Source organism: Pseudorasbora parva, chromosome 20 (assembly GCF_024679245.1).
Source record: "Pseudorasbora parva isolate DD20220531a chromosome 20, ASM2467924v1, whole genome shotgun sequence".
In the NCBI taxonomy this organism is placed as follows: domain Eukaryota; kingdom Metazoa; phylum Chordata; class Actinopteri; order Cypriniformes; family Gobionidae; genus Pseudorasbora; species Pseudorasbora parva.
Genome location: NC_090191.1, coordinates 21115360 through 21139969, shown reverse-complemented (window position 1 = coordinate 21139969; position 24610 = coordinate 21115360). Strand labels below are relative to the sequence as shown.

General features: G+C 42.6%; 43 non-coding genes across 43 annotated transcripts; all 43 read left to right on the top strand.

Moving 5' to 3' along the window:
• The first annotated feature begins 452 nt into the window (after window positions 1-452).
• Window positions 453-524, top strand: trnaa-cgc (transfer RNA alanine (anticodon CGC)). The gene has a single exon. It is a non-coding gene; the product is annotated as a tRNA-Ala (tRNA).
• A 174-nt stretch (window positions 525-698) lies between these two features.
• Window positions 699-770, top strand: trnaa-cgc (transfer RNA alanine (anticodon CGC)). The gene has a single exon. It is a non-coding gene; the product is annotated as a tRNA-Ala (tRNA).
• A 564-nt stretch (window positions 771-1334) lies between these two features.
• Window positions 1335-1406, top strand: trnaa-cgc (transfer RNA alanine (anticodon CGC)). Its single transcript has one exon. It is a non-coding gene; the product is annotated as a tRNA-Ala (tRNA).
• A 174-nt stretch (window positions 1407-1580) lies between these two features.
• trnaa-cgc (transfer RNA alanine (anticodon CGC)) lies at window positions 1581-1652 on the top strand. The gene has a single exon. It is a non-coding gene; the product is annotated as a tRNA-Ala (tRNA).
• Window positions 1653-1966: 314 nt separating this feature from the next.
• On the top strand, window positions 1967-2038 carry trnav-uac (transfer RNA valine (anticodon UAC)). The gene has a single exon. It is a non-coding gene; the product is annotated as a tRNA-Val (tRNA).
• Window positions 2039-3445: 1407 nt separating this feature from the next.
• On the top strand, window positions 3446-3517 carry trnaa-cgc (transfer RNA alanine (anticodon CGC)). Its single transcript has one exon. It is a non-coding gene; the product is annotated as a tRNA-Ala (tRNA).
• A 174-nt stretch (window positions 3518-3691) lies between these two features.
• On the top strand, window positions 3692-3763 carry trnaa-cgc (transfer RNA alanine (anticodon CGC)). The gene has a single exon. It is a non-coding gene; the product is annotated as a tRNA-Ala (tRNA).
• An 833-nt stretch (window positions 3764-4596) lies between these two features.
• trnaa-cgc (transfer RNA alanine (anticodon CGC)) lies at window positions 4597-4668 on the top strand. The gene has a single exon. It is a non-coding gene; the product is annotated as a tRNA-Ala (tRNA).
• A 565-nt stretch (window positions 4669-5233) lies between these two features.
• Window positions 5234-5305, top strand: trnaa-cgc (transfer RNA alanine (anticodon CGC)). The gene has a single exon. It is a non-coding gene; the product is annotated as a tRNA-Ala (tRNA).
• A 564-nt stretch (window positions 5306-5869) lies between these two features.
• trnaa-cgc (transfer RNA alanine (anticodon CGC)) lies at window positions 5870-5941 on the top strand. The gene has a single exon. It is a non-coding gene; the product is annotated as a tRNA-Ala (tRNA).
• Window positions 5942-6116: 175 nt separating this feature from the next.
• trnaa-cgc (transfer RNA alanine (anticodon CGC)) lies at window positions 6117-6188 on the top strand. The gene has a single exon. It is a non-coding gene; the product is annotated as a tRNA-Ala (tRNA).
• Window positions 6189-6944: 756 nt separating this feature from the next.
• Window positions 6945-7016, top strand: trnaa-cgc (transfer RNA alanine (anticodon CGC)). Its single transcript has one exon. It is a non-coding gene; the product is annotated as a tRNA-Ala (tRNA).
• Window positions 7017-7190: 174 nt separating this feature from the next.
• On the top strand, window positions 7191-7262 carry trnaa-cgc (transfer RNA alanine (anticodon CGC)). Its single transcript has one exon. It is a non-coding gene; the product is annotated as a tRNA-Ala (tRNA).
• Window positions 7263-7828: 566 nt separating this feature from the next.
• On the top strand, window positions 7829-7900 carry trnaa-cgc (transfer RNA alanine (anticodon CGC)). Its single transcript has one exon. It is a non-coding gene; the product is annotated as a tRNA-Ala (tRNA).
• Window positions 7901-8487: 587 nt separating this feature from the next.
• trnaa-cgc (transfer RNA alanine (anticodon CGC)) lies at window positions 8488-8559 on the top strand. The gene has a single exon. It is a non-coding gene; the product is annotated as a tRNA-Ala (tRNA).
• A 756-nt stretch (window positions 8560-9315) lies between these two features.
• On the top strand, window positions 9316-9387 carry trnaa-cgc (transfer RNA alanine (anticodon CGC)). Its single transcript has one exon. It is a non-coding gene; the product is annotated as a tRNA-Ala (tRNA).
• A 174-nt stretch (window positions 9388-9561) lies between these two features.
• Window positions 9562-9633, top strand: trnaa-cgc (transfer RNA alanine (anticodon CGC)). Its single transcript has one exon. It is a non-coding gene; the product is annotated as a tRNA-Ala (tRNA).
• Window positions 9634-10198: 565 nt separating this feature from the next.
• trnaa-cgc (transfer RNA alanine (anticodon CGC)) lies at window positions 10199-10270 on the top strand. The gene has a single exon. It is a non-coding gene; the product is annotated as a tRNA-Ala (tRNA).
• A 174-nt stretch (window positions 10271-10444) lies between these two features.
• trnaa-cgc (transfer RNA alanine (anticodon CGC)) lies at window positions 10445-10516 on the top strand. Its single transcript has one exon. It is a non-coding gene; the product is annotated as a tRNA-Ala (tRNA).
• Window positions 10517-10830: 314 nt separating this feature from the next.
• Window positions 10831-10902, top strand: trnav-uac (transfer RNA valine (anticodon UAC)). Its single transcript has one exon. It is a non-coding gene; the product is annotated as a tRNA-Val (tRNA).
• Window positions 10903-12240: 1338 nt separating this feature from the next.
• trnaa-cgc (transfer RNA alanine (anticodon CGC)) lies at window positions 12241-12312 on the top strand. The gene has a single exon. It is a non-coding gene; the product is annotated as a tRNA-Ala (tRNA).
• Window positions 12313-12487: 175 nt separating this feature from the next.
• On the top strand, window positions 12488-12559 carry trnaa-cgc (transfer RNA alanine (anticodon CGC)). The gene has a single exon. It is a non-coding gene; the product is annotated as a tRNA-Ala (tRNA).
• Window positions 12560-13316: 757 nt separating this feature from the next.
• trnaa-cgc (transfer RNA alanine (anticodon CGC)) lies at window positions 13317-13388 on the top strand. Its single transcript has one exon. It is a non-coding gene; the product is annotated as a tRNA-Ala (tRNA).
• A 174-nt stretch (window positions 13389-13562) lies between these two features.
• trnaa-cgc (transfer RNA alanine (anticodon CGC)) lies at window positions 13563-13634 on the top strand. The gene has a single exon. It is a non-coding gene; the product is annotated as a tRNA-Ala (tRNA).
• Window positions 13635-14200: 566 nt separating this feature from the next.
• On the top strand, window positions 14201-14272 carry trnaa-cgc (transfer RNA alanine (anticodon CGC)). Its single transcript has one exon. It is a non-coding gene; the product is annotated as a tRNA-Ala (tRNA).
• A 587-nt stretch (window positions 14273-14859) lies between these two features.
• trnaa-cgc (transfer RNA alanine (anticodon CGC)) lies at window positions 14860-14931 on the top strand. The gene has a single exon. It is a non-coding gene; the product is annotated as a tRNA-Ala (tRNA).
• A 174-nt stretch (window positions 14932-15105) lies between these two features.
• Window positions 15106-15177, top strand: trnaa-cgc (transfer RNA alanine (anticodon CGC)). The gene has a single exon. It is a non-coding gene; the product is annotated as a tRNA-Ala (tRNA).
• Window positions 15178-15934: 757 nt separating this feature from the next.
• trnaa-cgc (transfer RNA alanine (anticodon CGC)) lies at window positions 15935-16006 on the top strand. Its single transcript has one exon. It is a non-coding gene; the product is annotated as a tRNA-Ala (tRNA).
• A 174-nt stretch (window positions 16007-16180) lies between these two features.
• On the top strand, window positions 16181-16252 carry trnaa-cgc (transfer RNA alanine (anticodon CGC)). Its single transcript has one exon. It is a non-coding gene; the product is annotated as a tRNA-Ala (tRNA).
• A 564-nt stretch (window positions 16253-16816) lies between these two features.
• trnaa-cgc (transfer RNA alanine (anticodon CGC)) lies at window positions 16817-16888 on the top strand. The gene has a single exon. It is a non-coding gene; the product is annotated as a tRNA-Ala (tRNA).
• A 588-nt stretch (window positions 16889-17476) lies between these two features.
• trnaa-cgc (transfer RNA alanine (anticodon CGC)) lies at window positions 17477-17548 on the top strand. Its single transcript has one exon. It is a non-coding gene; the product is annotated as a tRNA-Ala (tRNA).
• A 756-nt stretch (window positions 17549-18304) lies between these two features.
• Window positions 18305-18376, top strand: trnaa-cgc (transfer RNA alanine (anticodon CGC)). The gene has a single exon. It is a non-coding gene; the product is annotated as a tRNA-Ala (tRNA).
• A 174-nt stretch (window positions 18377-18550) lies between these two features.
• On the top strand, window positions 18551-18622 carry trnaa-cgc (transfer RNA alanine (anticodon CGC)). Its single transcript has one exon. It is a non-coding gene; the product is annotated as a tRNA-Ala (tRNA).
• Window positions 18623-19187: 565 nt separating this feature from the next.
• On the top strand, window positions 19188-19259 carry trnaa-cgc (transfer RNA alanine (anticodon CGC)). Its single transcript has one exon. It is a non-coding gene; the product is annotated as a tRNA-Ala (tRNA).
• A 174-nt stretch (window positions 19260-19433) lies between these two features.
• trnaa-cgc (transfer RNA alanine (anticodon CGC)) lies at window positions 19434-19505 on the top strand. Its single transcript has one exon. It is a non-coding gene; the product is annotated as a tRNA-Ala (tRNA).
• Window positions 19506-19819: 314 nt separating this feature from the next.
• Window positions 19820-19891, top strand: trnav-uac (transfer RNA valine (anticodon UAC)). The gene has a single exon. It is a non-coding gene; the product is annotated as a tRNA-Val (tRNA).
• Window positions 19892-21229: 1338 nt separating this feature from the next.
• trnaa-cgc (transfer RNA alanine (anticodon CGC)) lies at window positions 21230-21301 on the top strand. Its single transcript has one exon. It is a non-coding gene; the product is annotated as a tRNA-Ala (tRNA).
• A 175-nt stretch (window positions 21302-21476) lies between these two features.
• trnaa-cgc (transfer RNA alanine (anticodon CGC)) lies at window positions 21477-21548 on the top strand. Its single transcript has one exon. It is a non-coding gene; the product is annotated as a tRNA-Ala (tRNA).
• A 758-nt stretch (window positions 21549-22306) lies between these two features.
• trnaa-cgc (transfer RNA alanine (anticodon CGC)) lies at window positions 22307-22378 on the top strand. Its single transcript has one exon. It is a non-coding gene; the product is annotated as a tRNA-Ala (tRNA).
• A 174-nt stretch (window positions 22379-22552) lies between these two features.
• Window positions 22553-22624, top strand: trnaa-cgc (transfer RNA alanine (anticodon CGC)). Its single transcript has one exon. It is a non-coding gene; the product is annotated as a tRNA-Ala (tRNA).
• A 566-nt stretch (window positions 22625-23190) lies between these two features.
• Window positions 23191-23262, top strand: trnaa-cgc (transfer RNA alanine (anticodon CGC)). Its single transcript has one exon. It is a non-coding gene; the product is annotated as a tRNA-Ala (tRNA).
• Window positions 23263-23849: 587 nt separating this feature from the next.
• On the top strand, window positions 23850-23921 carry trnaa-cgc (transfer RNA alanine (anticodon CGC)). The gene has a single exon. It is a non-coding gene; the product is annotated as a tRNA-Ala (tRNA).
• A 174-nt stretch (window positions 23922-24095) lies between these two features.
• Window positions 24096-24167, top strand: trnaa-cgc (transfer RNA alanine (anticodon CGC)). The gene has a single exon. It is a non-coding gene; the product is annotated as a tRNA-Ala (tRNA).
• The last annotated feature ends 443 nt before the right edge of the window (window positions 24168-24610 follow it).

Genomic DNA, 24610 nt, shown 5'->3' with positions numbered 1-24610 from the left:
CTTCTGTTCATCAGGGGATGTAGCTCAAAGGTAGAGCACATGCTTTGCATATATGAGGTCTTGGGTTCAAACCCCAGCGTCAACAATGAAAGTTGTGGATTTGTCAAGCTATTTTTTTGCAATTAAAGGACCTGGGTTCAATCTCCTGCATTTTAAAACAATGTGGAACTTTCCACTAGGCTGCAGGAAACTTTGTTTAGTTTATCAGGGGTTGTTGCTCAGTGGTAGAGCACATGCTTTGCCTGTATGAGACCCTGGGTTCAATCCCCAGCACCTCCAAAGGAAAGTTGTGGAATTGTCAAGTTATCTTTTTTTGCAACAAAGTTCCTAAGTTCAATCCCCAGCATTTCAAAGCAATGTGCAACCTGGGTTGCTTAGAAATGCTGACAATCCCAATGTGAAGCAATATGAAGCTTTCCACTAGCCTGCAGGAAACTTGCGTCTGTTCATCAGGGGATGTAGCTCAGTGGTAGAGCGCATGCTTCGCATGTATGAGGTCCTGGGTTCAATCCCCAGCATCTCCAAGGAAAGTTGTGGAATTTTCAAGTTATTTTTTTGCAACAAAGGTCCTGGTTTCAATCCTCAGCATTTCAAAGTATTGTGCAACCTGGGTTGCTTTGAAATGCTGACAATCCCCAGCATTTCAAAGCAATGTGGAACTTTCCAGTAGCCTGCAGGAAACTTACATCTGTTCATCAGGGGATGTAGCTCAGTGGTAGAGCGCATGCTTCGCATGTATGAGGTCCTGGGTTAAATCCCCAGCATCTCCAATGAAAGTTATTCATCATCTCAAAGCTTTTTCTGTTGTGCATTTCTCTCTGCCTAATTTATGTTTGAAAAATAGCAACTAGCTTTAGTACAAGGCACATGGAACTCAATGCAACTTTCACAAGGTTAAGAAGCTCAGTTGTAGAGAATATTATTTGCATATATGAGGTCCTGGGTTCAAACTCCAGAGTCAACAATGAAAGTTGTCGAATTGTCAAGTTATCCTTCTTTGAAACAAAGGTCCTGGGTTCAATCCCCAGCATTTCAAAGCAATGTGGAACTTTCCACTAGCCTGCAGGAAACTTACTTCTGTTCATCAGGGGATGTAGCTCAGTGGTAGAGCACATCCTTTGCATGTATGGGGTCCTAGGTTCAATCCCCAGCATCTCCAAGGAAAGTTGTAGAATTGTCAATTTTTTTTTTTTGCAACAAAGGTCCTGGGTTCAATCCCCAGCATTTCAAAGCAATGTGCAACCTGGGTTGTTTAGAAATGCTGACTATCCCCAGCATTTCAAAGCAATATGAAGCTTTCCACTAGCCTGCAGGAAACTTGCTTCTGTTCATCAGGGGATGTAGCTCAGTGGTAGAGCGCATGCTTCGCATGTATGAGGTCCTGGGTTCAATCTCCAGCATTTCCAAGGAAAGTTGTGGAATTTTCAAGTTATTTTTTTGCAACAAAGGTCCTGGTTTCAATCCTCAGCATTTCAAAGTATTGTGCAACCTGGGTTGCTTTGAAATGCTGACAATCCCCAGCATTTCAACGCAATGTGGAACTTTCCAGTAGCCTGCAGGAAACTTGCTTCTGTTCACCAGGGGGTGTAGCTCAGTGGTAGAGCGCATGCTTCGCATGTATGAGGTCCTGGGTTCAGTCCCCAGCATCTCCAATGAAAGTTATTCATCATCTCAAAGCTTTTTCTGTTGTGCATTTCTCTCTGCCTAATTTATGTTTGAAAAATAGCAACTAGCTTTAGTACAAGGCACATGGAACTCAAAGCAACTTTCACAAGGTTAAGCTCAGTTGTAGAGAATATTATTTGCATATATGAGGTCCTGGGTTCAAACCCCAGCGTCAACAATGAAAGTTGTTGAATTGTCAAGTTATCCTTCTTTGCAACAAAGGACCTGGGTTCAATCTCCAGCATTTCAAAACAATGTGGAACTTTCCACTAGGCTGCAGGAAACTTTGTTTAGTTCATCAGGGGATGTAGCTCATTGGTAGAGCACGTGCTTTACATGTATGAGGTCCTGGGTTCAATCCACAGCATCTCCAAAGGAAAGTTGTGGAATTGTCAAGTGATCTTTTTTGCAACAAAGGTCCTGGGTTCAATCCCCATTATTTCAAAGCAATGTGCAACCTGGGTTGCTTTGAAATGCTGACAATCCCCAGCATTTCAAAGCAATGTGGAACTTTCCACTAGAGTGCAGGACACTTGTTTCTGTTTATCAGGGGATGTAGCTCAGTGGTAGAGCGCATGCTTAGCATGTATGAGGTCCTGCCAGATGTGGGCCAGTTCTGCTTCATGCGTTTTGTTCATGGCTGACATGCGCCGTTGCTATGGCTTGATTGCGGCCTAAATCTGGCAAACGGGAGCGGACCGCCCAAGTGCCATCATTCCACGTGGGTAGTGGGCCAGATGAAAGTGTAAAGTGTGGGCCGGATCTGGGCCAGAGCAATTTTGCTATCTGGGTGGGTTCAATCGCCAGCATCACCAATGAAAGTTGTTGAATTGTTGAGTTATTTTTTTGCAACAAAGGTCCTGGGTTCAATCCTCAGCATTTCAAAGTAATGTGCAATCTGAGTTGCTTTTAAATGCTGACAATCCCCAGCATTTCAAAGCGAAGTGGAACTTTCCACTAGCTTGCAGGAAACTTGCTTCTGTTCATCAGGGGATGTAGCTCAGTGTTAGACCGCATGCTTTGCATGTGTAAGGTCCTGGGTTCAATCCCCAGCATCTCCAATGAAAGTTCTTCATCAACTCAAAGCTTTATCTATTGTGCATTTCTCTCTGCCTAATTTATGTTTGAAAAATAGTAACTCAACCCAACTTTCACAAGGGTCAGTAGTTCAGTGGTAGAGAATATGCTTTGCTTATATGATGTCCTGGGTTCAAACCCCAGCATCAACAAAGAAAGTTGTGCATTTGTTAAGTATTTTTTTGCAACAAAGGTCCTGGGTTCAATATCCAGCATTTCAAAACAATGTGGAACTTTCCACTAACCTGCAGGAAACTTTATTTAGTTCATTAGGGGATGTAGCTCTGTGGTAGAGCGAATGCTTTACATGTATGAATTCCTTGGCTCAAACCCCAGCGTCAACAATGAAAGTTGTGGATTTCTCAAGCTATTTTTTTTTGCAATTAAAGGACCTGGGTTCAATCTCCTGCATTTTAAAACAATGTGGAACTTTCCACTAGGCTGCAGGAAACTTTATTTAGCTCATCAGGGGATGTTGCTCAGTGGTAGAGCACATGCTTTGCCTGTATGAGGTCCTGGGTTCAATCCCCAGCATCTCCAAAGGAAGGTTGTGGAATTGTCAAGTTATCTTTTTTTGCAACAAAGTTCCTGGGTTCAATCTCCAGCATTTCAAAGCAATGTGCAACCTGGGTTGCTTAGAAATGCTGACAATCCCAATGTAAAGCTTTCCACTAGCCTGCAGGAAACTTGCTTCTGTTCATCAGGGGATGTAGCTCAGTGGTAGAGCGCATGCTTCGCATGTATGAGGTCCTGGGTTCAATCCCCAGCATCTCCAAGGAAAGTTGTGGAATTTTCAAGTTATTTTTTTGCAACAAAGGTCCTGGTTTCAATCCTCAGCATTTCAAAGTATTGTGCAACCTGGGTTGCTTTGAAATGCTGACAATCCCCAGCATTTCAAAGCAATGTGAAGCTTTCCACTAGGCTGCAAGAAACTTGCTTATGTTCATCAGGGGATGTAGCTCAGTGGTAGAGCGCATGCTTCGCATGTATGAGGTCCTGGGTTCAATCCCCAGCATCTCCAAGGAAAGTTCTGGAGTTGTCAATTCATCTTTTTTGCAACAAAGGTCCTGGGTTAAAACCCCAGCGTCAACAATGAAAGTTGTGGATTTGTCAAGCTATTTTTTTGCAATTAAAGGACCTGGGTTCAATCTCCTGCCTTTTAAAGTAATGTGCAATCTGAGTTGCTTTGAAATGCTGACAATCCCCAGCATTTCAAAGCAATGTGGAACTTTCCACTAGACTGCAGGAAACTTGCTTTTGTTCATCAGGGGATGTAGCTCAGTGTTAGACCGCATGCTTTGCATGATGAGGTCCTGGTTTCAATCCCCAGCATCTCCAATGGAAGTTATTCATCAACTCAAAGCTTTATCTATTGTGCATTTCTCTCTGCCTAATTTATGTTTGAAAAATAGTAACTCAACCCAACTTTCACAAGGGTCAGAAGTTCAGTGGTAGAGAATATGCTTTGCAACAAAGGTCCTGGGTTCAATCCCCAGCATTTCAAAATATTGTGCAACCTGGGTTGCTTTGAAATGCTGACAATCCCCAGCATTTCAAAGCAACGTGGAACTTTCCAGTAGCCTGCAGGAAACTTGCTTCTGTTCGTTAGGGGATGTAGCTCAGTGGTAGAGCGCATGCTTCACATGTATGAGGTCCTGGGTTCAATCCTCAGCATCTCCAAGGAAAGTTGTGCAATTTTCAAGTGATTTTTTTGCAACAAAGGTCCTGGTTTCAATCCTCAGCATTTCAAAGTATTGTGCAACCTGGGTTGCTTTGAAATGCTGACAATCCCCAGCATTTCAAAGCAATGTGGAACTTTCAAGTAGCCTGCAGGAAACTTGCATCTGTTCATCAGGGGATGTAGCTCAGTGGTAGAGCGCATGCTTCGCATGTATGAGGTCCTGGGTTCAATCCCCAGCATCTCCAATGAAAGTTATTCATCATCTCAAAGCTTTTTCTGTTGTGCATTTCTCTCTGCCTAATTTATGTTTGAAAAATAGCAACTAGCTTTAGTACAAGGCACATGGAACTCAATGCAACTTTCACAAGGTTAAGAAGCTCAGTTGTAGAGAATATTATTTGCATATATGAGGTCCTGGGTTCAAACTCCAGAGTCAACAATGAAAGTTGTCGAATTGTCAAGTTATCCTTCTTTGAAACAAAGGTCCTGGGTTCAATCCCCAGCATTTCAAAGCAATGTGGAACTTTCCACTAGCCTGCAGGAAACTTACTTCTGTTCATCAGGGGATGTAGCTCAGTGGTAGAGCACATCCTTTGCATGTATGGGGTCCTAGGTTCAATCCCCAGCATCTCCAAGGAAAGTTGTAGAATTGTCAATTTTTTTTTTTTTGCAACAAAGGTCCTGGGTTCAATCCCCAGCATTTCAAAGCAATGTGCAACCTGGGTTGCTTTGAAATGCTGACAATCCCCAGCATTTCAAAGCAATGTGGAACTTTCCAGTAGCCTGCAGGAAACTTACATCTGTTCATCAGGGGATGTAGCTCAGTGGTAGAGCGCATGCTTCGCATGTATGAGGTCCTGGGTTCAATCCCCAGCATCTCCAATGAAAGTTATTCATCATCTCAAAGCTTTTTCTGTTGTGCATTTCTCTCTGCCTAATTTATGTTTGAAAAATAGCAACTAGCTTTAGTACAAGGCACATGGAACTCAATGCAACTTTCACAAGGTTAAGAAGCTCAGTTGTAGAGAATATTATTTGCATATATGAGGTCCTGGGTTCAAACCCCAGAGTCAACAATGAAAGTTGTCGAATTGTCAAGTTATCCTTCTTTGAAACAAAGGTCCTGGGTTCAATCCCCAGCATTTCAAAGCAATGTGGAACTTTCCACTAGCCTGCAAGAAACTTTCTTCTGTTCATCAGGGGATGTAGCTCAGTGGTAGAGCACATCCTTTGCATGTATGGGGTCCTAGGTTCAATCCCCAGCATCTCCAAGGAAAGTTGTAGAATTGTCAATTTATTTTTTTTGCAACAAAGGTCCTGGGTTCAATCCCCAGCATTTCAAAGCAATGTGCAACCTGGGTTGTTTAGAAATGCTGACTATCCCCAGCATTTCAAAGCAATGTGAAGCTTTCCACTAGGCTGCAAGAAACTTGCTTCTGTTCATCAGGGGATGTAGCTCAGTGGTAGAGCGCATTATTCGCATGTATGAGGTCCTGGGTTCAATCCCCAGCACCTCCAAGGAAAGTTCAGGAGTTGTCAATTCATCTTTTTTGCAACAAAGGTCCTGGGTTCAATCCTCAGCATTTCAAAGTAATGTGCAATCTGAGTTGCTTTTAAATGCTGACAATCCCCAGTTTTTCAAAGCAAAGTGGAACTTTCCACTAGCTTGCAGGAAACTTGCATCTGTTCATCAGGGGATGTAGCTCAGTGGTAGAGCGCATGCTTCGCATGTATGAGGTCCTGGGTTCAATCCCCAGCATCTCCAATGAAAGTTATTCATCATCTCAAAGCTTTTTCTGTTGTGCATTTCTCTTTGCCTAATTAATGTTTGAAAAATAGCAAATAGCTTTAGTACAAGGCACATGGTACTCAATGCAACTTTCACAAGGTTAAGAAGCTCAGTTGTAGAGAATATTATTTGCATATATGAGGTCCTGGGTTCAAACCCCAGCATCAACATTGAAAGTTGTCGAATTGTCAAGTTATCCTTTTTTGCAACAAAGGTCCTGGGTTCATTCCCCAGCATTTCAAAGCAATGTGGAACTTTCCACAAGCCTTCAGGAAACTTACTTCTGTTCATCAAGGGATGTAGCTCAATGGTAGAGCACATGCTTTGCATGTATGAGGTCTTGGGTTCAAACCCCAGCGTCAACAATGAAAGTTGTGGATCTGTCAAGCTATTTTTTTGCAATTAAAGGACCTGGGTTCAATCTCCTGCATTTTAAAACAATGTGGAACTTTCCACTAGGCTGCAGGAAACTTTGTTTAGTTTATCAGGGGTTGTTGCTCAGTGGTAGAGCACATGCTTTGCCTGTATGAGACCCTGGGTTCAATCCCCAGCATCTCCAAAGGAAAGTTGTGGAATTGTCAAGTTATCTTTTTTTGCAACAAAGTTCCTAAGTTCAATCCCCAGCATTTCAAAGCAATGTGCAACCTGGGTTGCTTAGAAATGCTGACAATCCCAATGTGAAGCAATATGAAGCTTTCCACTAGCCTGCAGGAAACTTGCGTCTGTTCATCAGGGGATGTAGCTCAGTGGTAGAGCGCATGCTTCGCATGTATGAGGGCCTGGGTTCAATCCCCAGCATCTCCAAGGAAAGTTGTGGAATTTTCAAGTTATTTTTTTGCAACAAAGGTCCTGGTTTCAATCCTCAGCATTTCAAAGTATTGTGCAACCTAGGTTGCTTTGAAATGCTGACAATCCCCAGCATTTCAAAGCAATGTGGAACTTTCCAGTAGCCTGCAGGAAACTTACATCTGTTCATCAGGGGATGTAGCTCAGTGGTAGAGCGCATGCTTCGCATGTATGAGGTCCTGGGTTCAATCCCCAGCATCTCCAATGAAAGTTATTCATCATCTCAAAGCTTTTTCTGTTGTGCATTTCTCTCTGCCTAATTTATGTTTGAAAAATAGCAACTAGCTTTAGTACAAGGCACATGGAACTCAATGCAACTTTCACAAGGTTAAGAAGCTCAGTTGTAGAGAATATTATTTGCATATATGAGGTCCTGGGTTCAAACTCCAGAGTCAACAATGAAAGTTGTCGAATTGTCAAGTTATCCTTCTTTGAAACAAAGGTCCTGGGTTCAATCCCCAGCATTTCAAAGCAATGTGGAACTTTCCACTAGCCTGCAGGAAACTTACTTCTGTTCATCAGGGGATGTAGCTCAGTGGTAGAGCACATCCTTTGCATGTATGGGGTCCTAGGTTCAATCCCCAGCATCTCCAAGGAAAGTTGTAGAATTGTCAATTTATTTATTTTTTGCAACAAAGGTCCTGGGTTCAATCCCCAGCATTTCAAAGCAATGTGCAACCTGGGTTGTTTAGAAATGCTGACTATCCCCAGCATTTCAAAGCAATGTGAAGCTTTCCACTAGGCTGCAAGAAACTTGCTTATGTTCATCAGGGGATGTAGCTCAGTGGTAGAGCGCATGCTTCGCATGTATGAGGTCCTGGGTTCAATCCCCAGCATCTCCAAGGAAAGTTCTGGAGTTGTCAATTCATCTTTTTTGCAACAAAGGTCCTGGGTTAAAACCCCAGCGTCAACAATGAAAGTTGTGGATTTGTCAAGCTATTTTTTTGCAATTAAAGGACCTGGGTTCAATCTCCTGCCTTTTAAAGTATTGTGCAATCTGAGTTGCTTTGAAATGCTGACAATCCCCAGCATTTCAAAGCAATGTGGAACTTTCCACTAGACTGCAGGAAACTTGCTTTTGTTCATCAGGGGATGTAGCTCAGTGTTAGACCGCATGCTTTGCATGAAGAGGTCCTGGTTTCAATCCCCAGCATCTCCAATGGAAGTTATTCATCAACTCAAAGCTTTATCTATTGTGCATTTCTCTCTGCCTAATTTATGTTTGAAAAATAGTAACTCAACCCAACTTTCACAAGGGTCAGAAGTTCAGTGGTAGAGAATATGCTTTGCAACAAAGGTCCTGGGTTCAATCCCCAGCATTTCAAAATATTGTGCAACCTGGGTTGCTTTGAAATGCTGACAATCCCCAGCATTTCAAAGCAACGTGGAACTTTCCAGTAGCCTGCAGGAAACTTGCTTCTGTTCGTTAGGGGATGTAGCTCAGTGGTAGAGCGCATGCTTCGCATGTATGAGGTCCTGGGTTCAATCCTCAGCATCTCCAATGAAAGTTATTCATCATCTCAAAGCTTTTTCTGTTGTGCATTTCTCTCTGCCTAATTAATGTTTGAAAAATAGCAAATAGCTTTAGTACAAGGCACATGGTACTCAATGCAACTTTCACAAGGTCAAGAAGCTCAGTTGTAGAGAATATTATTTGCATATATGAGGTCCTGGGTTCAAACCCCAGCGTCAACATTGAAAGTTGTCGAATTGTCAAGTTATCCTTTTTTGCAACAAAGGTCCTGGGTTCATTCCCCAGCATTTCAAAGCAATGTGGAACTTTCCACTAGCCTGCAGGAAACTTACTTCTGTTCATCAGGGGATGTAGCTCAAAGGTAGAGCACATGCTTTGCATATATGAGGTCTTGGGTTCAAACCCCAGCGTCAACAATGAAAGTTGTGGATTTGTCAAGCTATTTTTTTGCAATTAAAGGACCTGGGTTCAATCTCCTGCATTTTAAAACAATGTGGAACTTTCCACTAGGCTGCAGGAAACTTTGTTTAGTTTATCAGGGGTTGTTGCTCAGTGGTAGAGCACATGCTTTGCCTGTATGAGACCCTGGGTTCAATCCCCAGCACCTCCAAAGGAAAGTTGTGGAATTGTCAAGTTATCTTTTTTTGCAACAAAGTTCCTAAGTTCAATCCCCAGCATTTCAAAGCAATGTGCAACCTGGGTTGCTTAGAAATGCTGACAATCCCAATGTGAAGCAATATGAAGCTTTCCACTAGCCTGCAGGAAACTTGCGTCTGTTCATCAGGGGATGTAGCTCAGTGGTAGAGCGCATGCTTCGCATGTATGAGGTCCTGGGTTCAATCCCCAGCATCTCCAAGGAAAGTTGTGGAATTTTCAAGTTATTTTTTTGCAACAAAGGTCCTGGTTTCAATCCTCAGCATTTCAAAGTATTGTGCAACCTGGGTTGCTTTGAAATGCTGACAATCCCCAGCATTTCAAAGCAATGTGGAACTTTCCAGTAGCCTGCAGGAAACTTACATCTGTTCATCAGGGGATGTAGCTCAGTGGTAGAGCGCATGCTTCGCATGTATGAGGTCCTGGGTTAAATCCCCAGCATCTCCAATGAAAGTTATTCATCATCTCAAAGCTTTTTCTGTTGTGCATTTCTCTCTGCCTAATTTATGTTTGAAAAATAGCAACTAGCTTTAGTACAAGGCACATGGAACTCAATGCAACTTTCACAAGGTTAAGAAGCTCAGTTGTAGAGAATATTATTTGCATATATGAGGTCCTGGGTTCAAACTCCAGAGTCAACAATGAAAGTTGTCGAATTGTCAAGTTATCCTTCTTTGAAACAAAGGTCCTGGGTTCAATCCCCAGCATTTCAAAGCAATGTGGAACTTTCCACTAGCCTGCAGGAAACTTACTTCTGTTCATCAGGGGATGTAGCTCAGTGGTAGAGCACATCCTTTGCATGTATGGGGTCCTAGGTTCAATCCCCAGCATCTCCAAGGAAAGTTGTAGAATTGTCAATTTTTTTTTTTTTGCAACAAAGGTCCTGGGTTCAATCCCCAGCATTTCAAAGCAATGTGCAACCTGGGTTGTTTAGAAATGCTGACTATCCCCAGCATTTCAAAGCAATATGAAGCTTTCCACTAGCCTGCAGGAAACTTGCTTCTGTTCATCAGGGGATGTAGCTCAGTGGTAGAGCGCATGCTTCGCATGTATGAGGTCCTGGGTTCAATCTCCAGCATTTCCAAGGAAAGTTGTGGAATTTTCAAGTTATTTTTTTGCAACAAAGGTCCTGGTTTCAATCCTCAGCATTTCAAAGTATTGTGCAACCTGGGTTGCTTTGAAATGCTGACAATCCCCAGCATTTCAACGCAATGTGGAACTTTCCAGTAGCCTGCAGGAAACTTGCTTCTGTTCACCAGGGGGTGTAGCTCAGTGGTAGAGCGCATGCTTCGCATGTATGAGGTCCTGGGTTCAGTCCCCAGCATCTCCAATGAAAGTTATTCATCATCTCAAAGCTTTTTCTGTTGTGCATTTCTCTCTGCCTAATTTATGTTTGAAAAATAGCAACTAGCTTTAGTACAAGGCACATGGAACTCAAAGCAACTTTCACAAGGTTAAGCTCAGTTGTAGAGAATATTATTTGCATATATGAGGTCCTGGGTTCAAACCCCAGCGTCAACAATGAAAGTTGTTGAATTGTCAAGTTATCCTTCTTTGCAACAAAGGACCTGGGTTCAATCTCCAGCATTTCAAAACAATGTGGAACTTTCCACTAGGCTGCAGGAAACTTTGTTTAGTTCATCAGGGGATGTAGCTCATTGGTAGAGCACGTGCTTTACATGTATGAGGTCCTGGGTTCAATCCACAGCATCTCCAAAGGAAAGTTGTGGAATTGTCAAGTGATCTTTTTTGCAACAAAGGTCCTGGGTTCAATCCCCATTATTTCAAAGCAATGTGCAACCTGGGTTGCTTTGAAATGCTGACAATCCCCAGCATTTCAAAGCAATGTGGAACTTTCCACTAGAGTGCAGGACACTTGTTTCTGTTTATCAGGGGATGTAGCTCAGTGGTAGAGCGCATGCTTAGCATGTATGAGGTCCTGCCAGATGTGGGCCAGTTCTGCTTCATGCGTTTTGTTCATGGCTGACATGCGCCGTTGCTATGGCTTGATTGCGGCCTAAATCTGGCAAACGGGAGCGGACCGCCCAAGTGCCATCATTCCACGTGGGTAGTGGGCCAGATGAAAGTGTAAAGTGTGGGCCGGATCTGGGCCAGAGCAATTTTGCTATCTGGGTGGGTTCAATCGCCAGCATCACCAATGAAAGTTGTTGAATTGTTGAGTTATTTTTTTGCAACAAAGGTCCTGGGTTCAATCCTCAGCATTTCAAAGTAATGTGCAATCTGAGTTGCTTTTAAATGCTGACAATCCCCAGCATTTCAAAGCGAAGTGGAACTTTCCACTAGCTTGCAGGAAACTTGCTTCTGTTCATCAGGGGATGTAGCTCAGTGTTAGACCGCATGCTTTGCATGTGTAAGGTCCTGGGTTCAATCCCCAGCATCTCCAATGAAAGTTCTTCATCAACTCAAAGCTTTATCTATTGTGCATTTCTCTCTGCCTAATTTATGTTTGAAAAATAGTAACTCAACCCAACTTTCACAAGGGTCAGTAGTTCAGTGGTAGAGAATATGCTTTGCTTATATGATGTCCTGGGTTCAAACCCCAGCATCAACAAAGAAAGTTGTGCATTTGTTAAGTATTTTTTTGCAACAAAGGTCCTGGGTTCAATATCCAGCATTTCAAAACAATGTGGAACTTTCCACTAACCTGCAGGAAACTTTATTTAGTTCATTAGGGGATGTAGCTCTGTGGTAGAGCGAATGCTTTACATGTATGAATTCCTTGGCTCAAACCCCAGCGTCAACAATGAAAGTTGTGGATTTCTCAAGCTATTTTTTTTTGCAATTAAAGGACCTGGGTTCAATCTCCTGCATTTTAAAACAATGTGGAACTTTCCACTAGGCTGCAGGAAACTTTATTTAGCTCATCAGGGGATGTTGCTCAGTGGTAGAGCACATGCTTTGCCTGTATGAGGTCCTGGGTTCAATCCCCAGCATCTCCAAAGGAAGGTTGTGGAATTGTCAAGTTATCTTTTTTTGCAACAAAGTTCCTGGGTTCAATCTCCAGCATTGGAAGAAACTTGCTTCTGTTCATCAGGGGATGTAGCTCAGTGGTAGAGCGCATTATTCGCATGTATGAGGTCCTGGGTTCAATCCCCAGCACCTCCAAGGAAAGTTCAGGAGTTGTCAATTCATCTTTTTTGCAACAAAGGTCCTGGGTTCAATCCTCAGCATTTCAAAGTAATGTGCAATCTGAGTTGCTTTTAAATGCTGACAATCCCCAGTATTTCAAAGCAAAGTGGAACTTTCCACTAGCTTGCAGGAAACTTGCATCTGTTCATCAGGGGATGTAGCTCAGTGGTAGAGCGCATGCTTCGCATGTATGAGGTCCTGGGTTCAATCCCCAGCATCTCCAATGAAAGTTATTCATCATCTCAAAGCTTTTTCTGTTGTGCATTTCTCTTTGCCTAATTAATGTTTGAAAAATAGCAAATAGCTTTAGTACAAGGCACATGGTACTCAATGCAACTTTCACAAGGTTAAGAAGCTCAGTTGTAGAGAATATTATTTGCATATATGAGGTCCTGGGTTCAAACCCCAGCATCAACATTGAAAGTTGTCGAATTGTCAAGTTATCCTTTTTTGCAACAAAGGTCCTGGGTTCATTCCCCAGCATTTCAAAGCAATGTGGAACTTTCCACAAGCCTTCAGGAAACTTACTTCTGTTCATCAAGGGATGTAGCTCAATGGTAGAGCACATGCTTTGCATGTATGAGGTCTTGGGTTCAAACCCCAGCGTCAACAATGAAAGTTGTGGATCTGTCAAGCTATTTTTTTTGCAATTAAAGGACCTGGGTTCAATCTCCTGCATTTTAAAACAATGTGGAACTTTCCACTAGGCTGCAGGAAACTTTGTTTAGTTTATCAGGGGTTGTTGCTCAGTGGTAGAGCACATGCTTTGCCTGTATGAGACCCTGGGTTCAATCCCCAGCATCTCCAAAGGAAAGTTGTGGAATTGTCAAGTTATCTTTTTTTGCAACAAAGTTCCTAAGTTCAATCCCCAGCATTTCAAAGCAATGTGCAACCTGGGTTGCTTAGAAATGCTGACAATCCCAATGTGAAGCAATATGAAGCTTTCCACTAGCCTGCAGGAAACTTGCGTCTGTTCATCAGGGGATGTAGCTCAGTGGTAGAGCGCATGCTTCGCATGTATGAGGTCCTGTGTTCAATCCCCAGCATCTCCAAGGAAAGTTGTGGAATTTTCAAGTTATTTGTTTGCAACAAAGGTCCTGGTTTCAATCCTCAGCATTTCAAAGTATTGTGCAACCTAGGTTGCTTTGAAATGCTGACAATCCCCAGCATTTCAAAGCAATGTGGAACTTTCCAGTAGCCTGCAGGAAACTTACATTTGTTCATCAGGGGATGTAGCTCAGTGGTAGAGCGCATGCTTCGCATGTATGAGGTCCTGGGTTCAATCCCCAGCATCTCCAATGAAAGTTATTCATCATCTCAAAGCTTTTTCTGTTGTGCATTTCTCTCTGCCTAATTTATGTTTGAAAAATAGCAACTAGCTTTAGTACAAGGCACATGGAACTCAATGCAACTTTCACAAGGTTAAGAAGCTCAGTTGTAGAGAATATTATTTGCATATATGAGGTCCTGGGTTCAAACTCCAGAGTCAACAATGAAAGTTGTCGAATTGTCAAGTTATCCTTCTTTGAAACAAAGGTCCTGGGTTCAATCCCCAGCATTTCAAAGCAATGTGGAACTTTCCACTAGCCTGCAGGAAACTTACTTCTGTTCATCAGGGGATGTAGCTCAGTGGTAGAGCACATCCTTTGCATGTATGGGGTCCTAGGTTCAATCCCCAGCATCTCCAAGGAAAGTTGTAGAATTGTCAATTTATTTATTTTTTGCAACAAAGGTCCTGGGTTCAATCCCCAGCATTTCAAAGCAATGTGCAACCTGGGTTGTTTAGAAATGCTGACTATCCCCAGCATTTCAAAGCAATGTGAAGCTTTCCACTAGGCTGCAAGAAACTTGCTTATGTTCATCAGGGGATGTAGCTCAGTGGTAGAGCGCATGCTTCGCATGTATGAGGTCCTGGGTTCAATCCCCAGCATCTCCAAGGAAAGTTCTGGAGTTGTCAATTCATCTTTTTTGCAACAAAGGTCCTGGGTTAAAACCCCAGCGTCAACAATGAAAGTTGTGGATTTGTCAAGCTATTTTTTTGCAATTAAAGGACCTGGGTTCAATCTCCTGCCTTTTAAAGTATTGTGCAATCTGAGTTGCTTTGAAATGCTGACAATCCCCAGCATTTCAAAGCAATGTGGAACTTTCCACTAGACTGCAGGAAACTTGCTTTTGTTCATCAGGGGATGTAGCTCAGTGTTAGACCGCATGCTTTGCATGAAGAGGTCCTGGTTTCAATCCCCAGCATCTCCAATGGAAGTTATTCATCAACTCAAAGCTTTATCTATTGTGCATTTCTCTCTGCCTAATTTATGTTTGAAAAATAGTAACTCAACCCAACTTTCACAAGGGTCAGAAGTTCAGTGGTAGAGAATATGCTTTGCAACAAAGGTCCTGGGTTCAATCCCCAGCATTTCAAAATATTGTGCAACCTGGGTTGCTTTGAAATGCTGACAATCCCCAGCATTTCAAAGCAACGTGGAACTTTCCAGTAGCCTGCAGGAAACTTGCTTCTGTTCGTTAGGGGATGTAGCTCAGTGGTAGAGCGCATGCTTCGCATGTATGAGGTCCTGGGTTCAATCCTCAGCATCTCCAAGGAAAATTGTGCAATTTTCAAGTGATTTTTTTGCAACAAAGGTCCTGGTTTCAATCCTCTGCATTTCAAAGTATTGTGCAACCTGGGTTGCTTTGAAATGCTGACAATCCCCAGCATTTCAAAGCAATGTGGAACTTTCCAGTAGCCTGCAGGAAACTTGCATCCGTTCATCAGGGGATGTAGCTCAGTGGTAGAGCGCATGCTTCGCATGTATGAGGTCCTGGGTTCAATCCCCAGCATCTCCAATGAAAGTTATTCATCATCTCAAAGCTTTTTCTGTTGTGCATTTCTCTCTGCCTAATTAATATTTGAAAAATAGCAAATAGCTTTAGTACAAGGCACATGGTACTCAATGCAACTTTCACAAGGTTAAGAAGCTCAGTTGTAGAGAATATTATTTGCATATATGAGGTCCTGGGTTCAAACCCCAGCGTCAACATTGAAAGTTGTCGAATTGTCAAGTTATCCTTTTTTGCAACAAAGGTCCTGGGTTCATTCCCCAGCATTTCAAAGCAATGTGGAACTTTCCACTAGCCTGCAGGAAACTTACCTCTGTTCATCAGGGGATGTAGCTCAATGGTAGAGCACATGCTTTGCATGTATGAGGTCTTAGGTTCAAACCCCAGCGTCAACAATGAAAGTTGTGGATTTGTCAAGCTTTTTTTTTTGCAATTAAAGGACCTGGGTTCAATCTCCTGCATTTTAAAACAATGTGGAACTTTCCACTAGGCTGCAGGAAACTTTGTTTAGTTTATCAGGGTTTGTTGCTCAGTGGTAGAGCACATGCTTTGCCTGTATGAGACCCTGGGTTCAATCCCCAGCATCTCCAAAGGAAAGTTTTGGAATTGTCAAGTTATCTTTTTTTGCAACAAAGTTCCTAAGTTCAATCCCCAGCATTTCAAAGCAATGTGCAACCTGGGTTGCTTAGAAATGCTGACAATCCCAATGTGAAGCAATATGAAGCTTTCCACTAGCCTGCAGGAAACTTGGTTCTGTTCGTCAGGGGATGTAGCTCAGTGGTAGAGCGCATGCTTCGCATGTATGAGGTCCTGGGTTCAATCCCCAGCATCTCCAAGGAAAGTTGTGGAATTTTCAAGTTATTTTTTTGCAACAAAGGTCCTGGTTTCAATCCTCAGCATTTCAAAGTATTGTGCAACCTGGGTTGCTTTGAAATGCTGACAATCCCCAGCATTTCAAAGCAATGTGGAACTTTCCAGTAGCCTGCAGGAAACTTACATCTGTTCATCAGGGGATGTAGCTCAGTGGTAGAGCGCATGCTTCGCATGTATGAGGTCCTGGGTTCAATCCCCAGCATCTCCAATGAAAGTTATTCATCATCTCAAAGCTTTTTCTGTTGTGCATTTCTCTCTGCCTAATTTATGTTTGAAAAATAGCAACTAGCTTTAGTACAAGGCACATGGAACTCAATGCAACTTTCACAAGGTTAAGAAGCTCAGTTGTAGAGAATATTATTTGCATATATGAGGTCCTGGGTTCAAACCCCAGAGACAACAATGAAAGTTGTCGAATTGTCAAGTTATCCTTCTTTGAAACAAAGGTCCTGGGTTCAATCCCCAGCATTTCAAAGCAATGTGGAACTTTCCACTAGCCTGCAGGAAACTTACTTCTGTTCATCAGGGAATGTAGCTCAGTGGTAGAGCACATCCTTTGCATGTATGGGTTCCTAGGTTCAATCCCCAGCATCTCCAAGGAAAGTTGTAGAATTGTCAATTTATTTTTTTTGCAACAAAGGTCCTGGGTTCAATCCCCAGCATTTCAAAGCAATGTGCAACCTGGGTTGTTAAGAAATGCTGACTATCCCCAGCATTTCAAAGCAATGTGAAGCTTTCCACTAGGCTGCAAGAAACTTGCTTCTGTTCATCAGGGGATGTAGCTCAGTGGTAGAGCGCATGCTTCGCATGTATGAGGTCCTGGGTTCAATCCCCAGCATCTCCAAGGAAAGTTCTGGAGTTGTCAATTCATCTTTTTTGCAACAAAGGTCCTGGGTTCAAACCCCAGCGTCAACAATGAAAGTTGTGGATTTGTCAAGCTTTTTTTTTGCAATTAAAGGACCTGGGTTCAATCTCCTGCCTTTTAAAGTAATGTGCAATCTGAGTTGCTTTGAAATGCTGACAATACCCAGCATTTCAAAGCAATGTGGAACTTTCCACTAGCCTGCAGGAAACTTGCTTTTGTTTATCAGGGGATGTAGCTCAGTGTTAGACCGCATGCTTTGCATGTATGAGGTCCTGGTTTCAATCCCCAGCATCTCCAATGGAAGTTATTCATCAACTCAAAGCTTTATCTATTGTGCATTTCTCTCTGCCTAATTTATGTTTGAAAAATAGTAACTCAACCCAACTTTCACAAGGGTCAGAAGTTCAGTGGTAGAGAATATGCTTTGCAACAAAGGTCCTGGGTTCAATCCCCAGCATTTCAAAATATTGTGCAACCTGGGTTGCTTTGAAATGCTGACAATCCCCAGCATTTCAAAGCAACGTGGAACTTTCCAGTAGCCTGCAGGAAACTTGCTTCTGTTTGTTAGGGGATGTAGCTCAGTGGTAGAGCGCATGCTTCGCATGTATGAGGTCCTGGGTTCAATCCCCAGCATCTCCAATGAAAGTTATTCATCATCTCAAAGCTTTTTCTGTTGTGCATTTCTCTCTGCCTAATTAATGTTTGAAAAATAGCAAATAGCTTTAGTACAAGGCACATGGTACTCAATGCAACTTTCACAAGGTCAAGAAGCTCAGTTGTAGAGAATATTATTTGCATATATGAGGTCCTGGGTTCAAACCCCAGCGTCAACATTGAAAGTTGTCGAATTGTCAAGTTATCCTTTTTTGCAACAAAGGTCCTGGGTTCATTCCCCAGCATTTCAAAGCAATGTGGAACTTTCCACTAGCCTGCAGGAAACTTACTTCTGTTCATCAGGGGATGTAGCTCAAAGGTAGAGCACATGCTTTGCATATATGAGGTCTTGGGTTCAAACCCCAGCGTCAACAATGAAAGTTGTGGATTTGTCAAGCTATTTTTTTGCAATTAAAGGACCTGGGTTCAATCTCCTGCATTTTAAAACAATGTGGAACTTTCCACTAGGCTGCAGGAAACTTTGTTTAGTTTATCAGGGGTTGTTGCTCAGTGGTAGAGCACATGCTTTGCCTGTATGAGACCCTGGGTTCAATCCCCAGCACCTCCAAAGGAAAGTTGTGGAATTGTCAAGTTATCTTTTTTTGCAACAAAGTTCCTAAGTTCAATCCCCAGCATTTCAAAGCAATGTGCAACCTGGGTTGCTTAGAAATGCTGACAATCCCAATGTGAAGCAATATGAAGCTTTCCACTAGCCTGCAGGAAACTTGCGTCTGTTCATCAGGGGATGTAGCTCAGTGGTAGAGCGCATGCTTCGCATGTATGAGGTCCTGGGTTCAATCCCCAGCATCTCCAAGGAAAGTTGTGGAATTTTCAAGTTATTTTTTTGCAACAAAGGTCCTGGTTTCAATCCTCAGCATTTCAAAGTATTGTGCAACCTGGGTTGCTTTGAAATGCTGACAATCCCCAGCATTTCAAAGCAATGTGGAACTTTCCAGTAGCCTGCAGGAAACTTACATCTGTTCATCAGGGGATGTAGCTCAGTGGTAGAGCGCATGCTTCGCATGTATGAGGTCCTGGGTTAAATCCCCAGCATCTCCAATGAAAGTTATTCATCATCTCAAAGCTTTTTCTGTTGTGCATTTCTCTCTGCCTAATTTATGTTTGAAAAATAGCAACTAGCTTTAGTACAAGGCACATGGAACTCAATGCAACTTTCACAAGGTTAAGAAGCTCAGTTGTAGAGAATATTATTTGCATATATGAGGTCCTGGGTTCAAACTCCAGAGTCAACAATGAAAGTTGTCGAATTGTCAAGTTATCCTTCTTTGAAACAAAGGTCCTGGGTTCAATCCCCAGCATTTCAAAGCAATGTGGAACTTTCCACTAGCCTGCAGGAAACTTACTTCTGTTCATCAGGGGATGTAGCTCAGTGGTAGAGCACATCCTTTGCATGTATGGGGTCCTAGGTTCAATCCCCAGCATCTCCAAGGAAAGTTGTAGAATTGTCAATTTTTTTTTTTTTGCAACAAAGGTCCTGGGTTCAATCCCCAGCATTTCAAAGCAATGTGCAACCTGGGTTGTTTAGAAATGCTGACTATCCCCAGCATTTCAAAGCAATATGAAGCTTTCCACTAGCCTGCAGGAAACTTGCTTCTGTTCATCAGGGGATGTAGCTCAGTGGTAGAGCGCATGCTTCGCATGTATGAGGTCCTGGGTTCAATCTCCAGCATTTCCAAGGAAAGTTGTGGAATTTTCAAGTTATTTTTTTGCAACAAAGGTCCTGGTTTCAATCCTCAGCATTTCAAAGTATTGTGCAACCTGGGTTGCTTTGAAATGCTGACAATCCCCAGCATTTCAACGCAATGTGGAACTTTCCAGTAGCCTGCAGGAAACTTGCTTCTGTTCACCAGGGGGTGTAGCTCAGTGGTAGAGCGCATGCTTCGCATGTATGAGGTCCTGGGTTCAGTCCCCAGCATCTCCAATGAAAGTTATTCATCATCTCAAAGCTTTTTCTGTTGTGCATTTCTCTCTGCCTAATTTATGTTTGAAAAATAGCAACTAGCTTTAGTACAAGGCACATGGAACTCAAAGCAACTTTCACAAGGTTAAGCTCAGTTGTAGAGAATATTATTTGCATATATGAGGTCCTGGGTTCAAACCCCAGCGTCAACATTGAAAGTTGTTGAATTGTCAAGTTATACTTCTTTGCAACAAAGGACCTGGGTTCAATCTCCAGCATTTCAAAACAATGTGGAACTTTCCACTAGGCTGCAGGAAACTTTGTTTAGTTCATCAGGGGATGTAGCTCATTGGTAGAGCACGTGCTTTACATGTATGAGGTCCTGGGTTCAATCCACAGCATCTCCAAAGGAAAGTTGTGGAATTGTCAAGTGATCTTTTTTGCAACAAAGGTCCTGGGTTCAATCCCCATTATTTCAAAGCAATGTGCAACCTGGGTTGCTTTGAAATGCTGACAATCCCCAGCATTTCAAAGCAATGTGGAACTTTCCACTAGAGTGCAGGACACTTGTTTCTGTTTATCAGGGGATGTAGCTCAGTGGTAGAGCGCATGCTTAGCATGTATGAGGTCCTGCCAGATGTGGGCCAGTTCTGCTTCATGCGTTTTGTTCATGGCTGACATGCGCCGTTGCTATGGCTTGATTGCGGCCTAAATCTGGCAAACGGGAGCGGACCGCCCAAGTGCCATCATTCCACGTGGGTAGTGGGCCAGATGAAAGTGTAAAGTGTGGGCCGGATCTGGGCCAGAGCAATTTTGCTATCTGGGTGGGTTCAATCGCCAGCATCACCAATGAAAGTTGTTGAATTGTTGAGTTATTTTTTTGCAACAAAGGTCCTGGGTTCAATCCTCAGCATTTCAAAGTAATGTGCAATCTGAGTTGCTTTTAAATGCTGACAATCCCCAGCATTTCAAAGCGAAGTGGAACTTTCCACTAGCTTGCAGGAAACTTGCTTCTGTTCATCAGGGGATGTAGCTCAGTGTTAGACCGCATGCTTTGCATGTGTAAGGTCCTGGGTTCAATCCCCAGCATCTCCAATGAAAGTTCTTCATCAACTCAAAGCTTTATCTATTGTGCATTTCTCTCTGCCTAATTTATGTTTGAAAAATAGTAACTCAACCCAACTTTCACAAGGGTCAGTAGTTCAGTGGTAGAGAATATGCTTTGCTTATATGATGTCCTGGGTTCAAACCCCAGCATCAACAAAGAAAGTTGTGCATTTGTTAAGTATTTTTTTGCAACAAAGGTCCTGGGTTCAATATCCAGCATTTCAAAACAATGTGGAACTTTCCACTAACCTGCAGGAAACTTTATTTAGTTCATTAGGGGATGTAGCTCTGTGGTAGAGCGAATGCTTTACATGTATGAATTCCTTGGCTCAAACCCCAGCGTCAACAATGAAAGTTGTGGATTTCTCAAGCTATTTTTTTTTGCAATTAAAGGACCTGGGTTCAATCTCCTGCATTTTAAAACAATGTGGAACTTTCCACTAGGCTGCAGGAAACTTTATTTAGCTCATCAGGGGATGTTGCTCAGTGGTAGAGCACATGCTTTGCCTGTATGAGGTCCTGGGTTCAATCCCCAGCATCTCCAAAGGAAGGTTGTGGAATTGTCAAGTTATCTTTTTTTGCAACAAAGTTCCTGGGTTCAATCTCCAGCATTGGAAGAAACTTGCTTCTGTTCATCAGGGGATGTAGCTCAGTGGTAGAGCGCATTATTCGCATGTATGAGGTCCTGGGTTCAATCCCCAGCACCTCCAAGGAAAGTTCAGGAGTTGTCAATTCATCTTTTTTGCAACAAAGGTCCTGGGTTCAATCCTCAGCATTTCAAAGTAATGTGCAATCTGAGTTGCTTTTAAATGCTGACAATCCCCAGTATTTCAAAGCAAAGTGGAACTTTCCACTAGCTTGCAGGAAACTTGCATCTGTTCATCAGGGGATGTAGCTCAGTGGTAGAGCGCATGCTTCGCATGTATGAGGTCCTGGGTTCAATCCCCAGCATCTCCAATGAAAGTTATTCATCATCTCAAAGCTTTTTCTGTTGTGCATTTCTCTTTGCCTAATTAATGTTTGAAAAATAGCAAATAGCTTTAGTACAAGGCACATGGTACTCAATGCAACTTTCACAAGGTTAAGAAGCTCAGTTGTAGAGAATATTATTTGCATATATGAGGTCCTGGGTTCAAACCCCAGCATCAACATTGAAAGTTGTCGAATTGTCAAGTTATCCTTTTTTGCAACAAAGGTCCTGGGTTCATTCCCCAGCATTTCAAAGCAATGTGGAACTTTCCACAAGCCTTCAGGAAACTTACTTCTGTTCATCAAGGGATGTAGCTCAATGGTAGAGCACATGCTTTGCATGTATGAGGTCTTGGGTTCAAACCCCAGCGTCAACAATGAAAGTTGTGGATCTGTCAAGCTATTTTTTTTTGCAATTAAAGGACCTGGGTTCAATCTCCTGCATTTTAAAACAATGTGGAACTTTCCACTAGGCTGCAGGAAACTTTGTTTAGTTTATCAGGGGTTGTTGCTCAGTGGTAGAGCACATGCTTTGCCTGTATGAGACCCTGGGTTCAATCCCCAGCATCTCCAAAGGAAAGTTGTGGAATTGTCAAGTTATCTTTTTTTGCAACAAAGTTCCTAAGTTCAATCCCCAGCATTTCAAAGCAATGTGCAACCTGGGTTGCTTAGAAATGCTGACAATCCCAATGTGAAGCAATATGAAGCTTTCCACTAGCCTGCAGGAAACTTGCGTCTGTTCATCAGGGGATGTAGCTCAGTGGTAGAGCGCATGCTTCGCATGTATGAGGTCCTGGGTTCAATCCCCAGCATCTCCAAGGAAAGTTGTGGAATTTTCAAGTTATTTTTTTGCAACAAAGGTCCTGGTTTCAATCCTCAGCATTTCAAAGTATTGTGCAACCTAGGTTGCTTTGAAATGCTGACAATCCCCAGCATTTCAAAGCAATGTGGAACTTTCCAGTAGCCTGCAGGAAACTTACATTTGTTCATCAGGGGATGTAGCTCAGTGGTAGAGCGCATGCTTCGCATGTATGAGGTCCTGGGTTCAATCCCCAGCATCTCCAATGAAAGTTATTCATCATCTCAAAGCTTTTTCTGTTGTGCATTTCTCTCTGCCTAATTTATGTTTGAAAAATAGCAACTAGCTTTAGTACAAGGCACATGGAACTCAATGCAACTTTCACAAGGTTAAGAAGCTCAGTTGTAGAGAATATTATTTGCATATATGAGGTCCTGGGTTCAAACTCCAGAGTCAACAATGAAAGTTGTCGAATTGTCAAGTTATCCTTCTTTGAAACAAAGGTCCTGGGTTCAATCCCCAGCATTTCAAAGCAATGTGGAACTTTCCACTAGCCTGCAGGAAACTTACTTCTGTTCATCAGGGGATGTAGCTCAGTGGTAGAGCACATCCTTTGCATGTATGGGGTCCTAGGTTCAATCCCCAGCATCTCCAAGGAAAGTTGTAGAATTGTCAATTTATTTATTTTTTGCAACAAAGGTCCTGGGTTCAATCCCCAGAATTTCAAAGCAATGTGCAACCTGGGTTGTTTAGAAATGCTGACTATCCCCAGCATTTCAAAGCAATGTGAAGCTTTCCACTAGGCTGCAAGAAACTTGCTTATGTTCATCAGGGGATGTAGCTCAGTGGTAGAGCGCATGCTTCGCATGTATGAGGTCCTGGGTTCAATCCCCAGCATCTCCAAGGAAAGTTCTGGAGTTGTCAATTCATCTTTTTTGCAACAAAGGTCCTGGGTTAAAACCCCAGCGTCAACAATGAAAGTTGTGGATTTGTCAAGCTATTTTTTTGCAATTAAAGGACCTGGGTTCAATCTCCTGCCTTTTAAAGTATTGTGCAATCTGAGTTGCTTTGAAATGCTGACAATCCCCAGCATTTCAAAGCAATGTGGAACTTTCCACTAGACTGCAGGAAACTTGCTTTTGTTCATCAGGGGATGTAGCTCAGTGTTAGACCGCATGCTTTGCATGAAGAGGTCCTGGTTTCAATCCCCAGCATCTCCAATGGAAGTTATTCATCAACTCAAAGCTTTATCTATTGTGCATTTCTCTCTGCCTAATTTATGTTTGAAAAATAGTAACTCAACCCAACTTTCACAAGGGTCAGAAGTTCAGTGTTAGAGAATATGCTTTGCAACAAAGGTCCTGGGTTCAATCCCCAGCATTTCAAAATATTGTGCAACCTGGGTTGCTTTGAAATGCTGACAATCCCCAGCATTTCAAAGCAACGTGGAACTTTCCAGTAGCCTGCAGGAAACTTGCTTCTGTTCGTTAGGGGATGTAGCTCAGTGGTAGAGCGCATGCTTCGCATGTATGAGGTCCTGGGTTCAATCCTCAGCATCTCCAAGGAAAATTGTGCAATTTTCAAGTGATTTTTTTGCAACAAAGGTCCTGGTTTCAATCCTCTGCATTTCAAAGTATTGTGCAACCTGGGTTGCTTTGAAATGCTGACAATCCCCAGCATTTCAAAGCAATGTGGAACTTTCCAGTAGCCTGCAGGAAACTTGCATCCGTTCATCAGGGGATGTAGCTCAGTGGTAGAGCGCATGCTTCGCATGTATGAGGTCCTGGGTTCAATCCCCAGCATCTCCAATGAAAGTTATTCATCATCTCAAAGCTTTTTCTGTTGTGCATTTCTCTCTGCCTAATTAATGTTTGAAAAATAGCAAATAGCTTTAGTACAAGGCACATGGTACTCAATGCAACTTTCACAAGGTTAAGAAGCTCAGTTGTAGAGAATATTATTTGCATATATGAGGTCCTGGGTTCAAACCCCAGCGTCAACATTGAAAGTTGTCGAATTGTCAAGTTATCCTTTTTTGCAACAAAGGTCCTGGGTTCATTCCCCAGCATTTCAAAGCAATGTGGAACTTTCCACTAGCCTGCAGGAAACTTACCTCTGTTCATCAGGGGATGTAGCTCAATGGTAGAGCACATGCTTTGCATGTATGAGGTCTTAGGTTCAAACCCCAGCGTCAACAATGAAAGTTGTGGATTTGTCAAGCTTTTTTTTTTGCAATTAAAGGACCTGGGTT